The sequence below is a fragment of the Sminthopsis crassicaudata genome, chromosome 6 (genome assembly GCF_048593235.1).
Source record: "Sminthopsis crassicaudata isolate SCR6 chromosome 6, ASM4859323v1, whole genome shotgun sequence".
Classification (NCBI taxonomy): domain Eukaryota; kingdom Metazoa; phylum Chordata; class Mammalia; order Dasyuromorphia; family Dasyuridae; genus Sminthopsis; species Sminthopsis crassicaudata.
Window position 1 is genome coordinate 219,107,821 of NC_133622.1, and position 4,396 is coordinate 219,112,216.

The following is a 4,396-nucleotide window of genomic DNA, read 5'->3' on the forward strand; positions in this document are numbered from 1 at the left end:
TGCTAGATCCTTGGCGTGTAAATACAATTACAGAGTCACTTCCTCCTCTAGAATCATCAGGGTCCAGTGGCAAGATATAGGTCAAGACAACTGGTGATGGGCCAGGATGCAGTGGGAGACCTTGCTAGGAGGAGATCAATGTTTTCCAGGTCCCAGTTGGTCTGCAGCAATGCCTATTTGGTGATTTAAAGTTAGCTGAGAATTGAAGCAAAAGATGGACTAGTTTGCCTTTACAAAAGAATCAGTTAAAGGAGGGTTAAGATCCTCAGAGTTTTTGACCAGAACAGAAACGTTTGCTATTTGCACTCACTCTGAGATAGAAATAAGGTAGGTCAGTAGTTCAGACTTTTATCTTACCATTGAACTTTGACAACTCTGGAAGAAAGAGTGAGGTTGATGACTTTGTACAACTCTGCTTCACTTGAATCCAATTCACTTGCAAATCAAGACATTGTCCTCCTGAAGTCTTTGGTCCTCTTTAAGAACATAAGACTAAGGACAGATCTATATATCTAGAATGCCCTCCCTAGTCATGTAGGCCTCAGAAAATCTATAGGTCTTTCAAGTGACTATATGGGTAGCCCCACCTATGGGCAACCCAAAGTGATTTCATTAATTTTTTTTTTTTTTTTTTTAATTCTAATCTCATGATTGAAACCAGTTCCAATGATCTTGTGTTGAAGAGAGCCATCTATAGAGAGAGGGCTGAGTATGGATCATAACATAGTGATTTCACCTTTTTAATTATTGTTTGCTTGCATTTTATTTTCTTTCTTATTTTTTCCCTTTGATCTGATTTTTCTTGTGCAGCAAGATAATTGTATAAATATGCAAATATGCATACATATGTTGGATTTAACATATATATTTTACTATGTTTAATATATATTGGATTAATTGCCATCTAGGAGAGGGGGTGAGGGAAAAGGAGGAGAAATATAGAACACAAGGTTTTACAAAGGTCAATGTTGAAAAAATTTTCCATGCATGTTTTGAAAATATAAAATTTTAATAAATAATTTATTTATTTTAATAAAAATAATAAAATTAATAAATAATTTTTATTAAAGAAATTTTTTTTTAAATTTTTGTATTCATTTTTCCAAAATTCCCCCCCTCCATTCCCTCCCCCCGATGACAGGCAATCCCATACATTTTACATGTGTTACAACATAGTCTAGGTACAATACATGTGTGTGAATATCATTTTCTTGTTGCACATTAAAAAATATGGAACGCTTCACGAATTTGCGTGTCATCCTTGCGCAGGGGCCATGCTAATCTTCTCTGTATCGTTCCAATTTTAGTATATGTGCTGCCGAAGCAAGCACATATTTGAACCCAGATTATTCTGATTTATTTATTTATTTTTGGTAAGGCAGTTGGGGTTAAGTGACTTGACCAAGATCATATTGCTAGTGAATTTTTATTTAAGTGTCTGAGACCATATTTGAACCCAGATTGTTCTGACTCCAGGACTGGTACTCTATCCATTGTCCCCCAATTTATTAATTGTTAATCCATTCTACATTCTCCAAGTATCATGTATTTAGTTCTCTGTGTAAATGCTCTATATACTTGGGAAAATGTAAACTATTTGAATTCAGGAACTAAATTTATCACTTTTGTCTTTATATCTCCAGACCCTGGTAATAATAACATAACATGGCAAGTTTGTGATTTGTTTTTACAAATGTTGATCTCATTTGATAAGAAGAGACAGCTAGGTGAAACAGTAAGGCAGCTAGGTGGTGCCATAGTGGATAGGACACTAGGCCTGTAGTCAGGAAGACATCTTTCTGAATTCAAATTTGTCCTCAAACACTTATTGGCTGTGTGACTCTGAGCTAGTTATTGTACCCTTTTTTGGCTCAGTTTCTTCATTGTAAAAGGAGCTGGAGAAGGAATTGGAAGAACATCTCTGACAAGAAAACACTAAATGGGGTCAAGAAGAGTCTTACATGACTGAAAAATGACTGAACCATGGATAGATTAAAGGATTTGAGGTCAGAAACTCAGAAAATTTAAATCCTGCCTAAGATATTCATTAGATTCATTAGTTGTGTATTAATGGTCAAGTCATTAGGCTTCTCTCTGATTTGATTTTCTCATCTATAAATTGGGAATAATAACAGTTATCTAAAAGTGCTACAAGGCTCAAATGAGTTAATCCATATAAAGTGATTTGCAATCCTTAAAATCTACATAAATGCTAGAAATTATGTGATCCTCAAAATAGCTCTAAGAGGTAGGTTATACAGATATTATCTTTATTTTATAGATGAGGAAATTGAGTAAATATCACCGTAAATAATAAAGAAAACATCCAAGGGATGATTTGAAACCAAGTATAGTGACTTCAGTGTGCTATCCCTGTACAATACTTTCCAGCAAAGGACTTATCACTGAATAAGTATATAATATTGTTACTTCATAACCTGAAGACCAGAAATATCATCATCATTAATAAACCGTGCCCACACACGTTTGAGTTTATCCAAAAAGGTCCATGGGCAATGTATCTCATTCAAGGCACTGGGGTTATCTTGAATCCTGAATGATTTTTGGTTCCCACTAACTTTCATCTGTGTATACTTCCTGAATAGAGTGTTTCTTCATTCTAGAATCAGCCATATCTTTTCTGTACAGTATTGCATAATAATTTCATAATATTGGAGAGGAAATCATGGCCCTACATAAGGGTTAATATGAGCAACCCATAGCAACCCCTAGATTGCATATCTAGTCCCCACCATAGCACAGGGGCAAAAGATTTCCCCCCTAATGTATTAGAACCTAGAGAACAGCCTGTATCAACTCAGGGAGGTCACTTAAAAGTCCCATCTCTATGACACTCTGTAAATCTTCCAGAATTATGATTTTTGCCTCCTTGTTTTTTTGATTTCTGCCTATTTACAATCAGCCTTGGGTCCTTTCTGGCCTTTCAGGAGATTGGATTCCTCATTTCTATTTTGCTCCCTCCCTTCTCAGTTTGGTATCCCCCATAGCTTTGATCAGCATGCCTTTCATTTTATCTTGAAGGGCAATGCTAATGAGCACACTAAATAATCCCCAGCCCAGGATGACCCTTGGCCAACTCGACTTCACATGTCTCTCCTTCTTGGTGCTGTGAAAAGAATAAATAGACTATGTTTACCCTCAGTCAATTGGATATCCATCTTACTGTCATTCTAACTAAACAACAATTCTTTCATTTCTTCCCAGCTAGGTCATTACAGACACACAGATATCATTTAGATGCAAATCGAGCTGTGAGATGTATAATCTATGTGCAATAGGGACTAAACATAGATTATTAGTTAAGGCTATAATATTTTCCAATTATATGGTTTTTAAGTCAATTTAAGAAATATTTATTGAGTTTAATATGTGAAAAAGACGGTGTTAGGAGAGAGATGATACTTAGTAAGAAGTGATCCCTGCCCTCCAGAAGTTTCTAATCTGGAAGCAAACAGTATGGCATAATTTTTTTTTTTTTAAAATGATTGTGACTCTAGAGTGGAGACTTCAGGTCAAGTCCTGGAATACACACACACACACACACACACACACACACACACACACACACATATACATACACGTGTGTGTGTGTGTGTGTGTGTGTGTGTGTGTGTGTGTGTGTGTGTGTGTGTAAAATGATTGTAAGGTCTTGGACCAGTTTTTTAATCTTCTTTAGCCCCAAGTTATCTTCTCTGAAAAGCTGGAATAACAATACTGGCATTCAGCAGCATTCTTCAGAGGATTGAAGGGAAAGTGCTTTGAACATCCCAAGCCTAGAAAAAATTTGAATTGATGTCATTACTGGACAAATATAAGCAGAGAGCAATAAATAAATAAAAAAGTAACTAAAAGGAATGTCCAACAGAGAAAGGGAAGGTTAGTTGAGATGGAGGACAGTCAGGGAAGGCTTCATGAGGGAGGTCATGAAAATTTGAATTTGATCTAAAAAGATGCATTAAACTTTATCTGAGAGAGGATGAGTGGCCCATTCCAGACATAAGAAGTAAAAAAAAGCAAGGGGCTATATGGGTAATTGCAAGTCACCCAGCTTGGATAGATTATGGAGGACATAATAATGGGGTGCAAGAGTGATAGAGTAAAAATACACTGAATGTAGGAGCAAAAAAATCTCTTCTGATGATTGCTATCTTTCTGACCTTGGGCAGGTAATAACTTTCCTTGGCTTCACTTTTTTCTTTCTGTAAAATCCAGGAGTTGGACTACATCAAGAATTCTTAACCTGAGGCTAAGTTTGAGGGGATCCATTAAATTGAATAGAAATTAGAAGTACTTTGAATTTCTAATTAAATCTCTCTCAGATTTTTTTTATTTTTTTATTTTCTCAGAATCTTTAACTGAAATTTACCTTTCCCTT

At 35.7% G+C, this 4,396-nt stretch overlaps 1 non-coding gene across 1 annotated transcript; it reads right to left on the reverse strand.

The window, feature by feature from the left end:
* Positions 1 to 1,224: 1,224 nt before the first annotated feature.
* Positions 1,225 to 1,331, reverse strand: LOC141548128 (U6 spliceosomal RNA). The gene has a single exon (XR_012483817.1). It is a non-coding gene; the product is annotated as a U6 spliceosomal RNA (small nuclear RNA).
* Between the last annotated feature and the right edge of the window lie 3,065 nt (positions 1,332 to 4,396).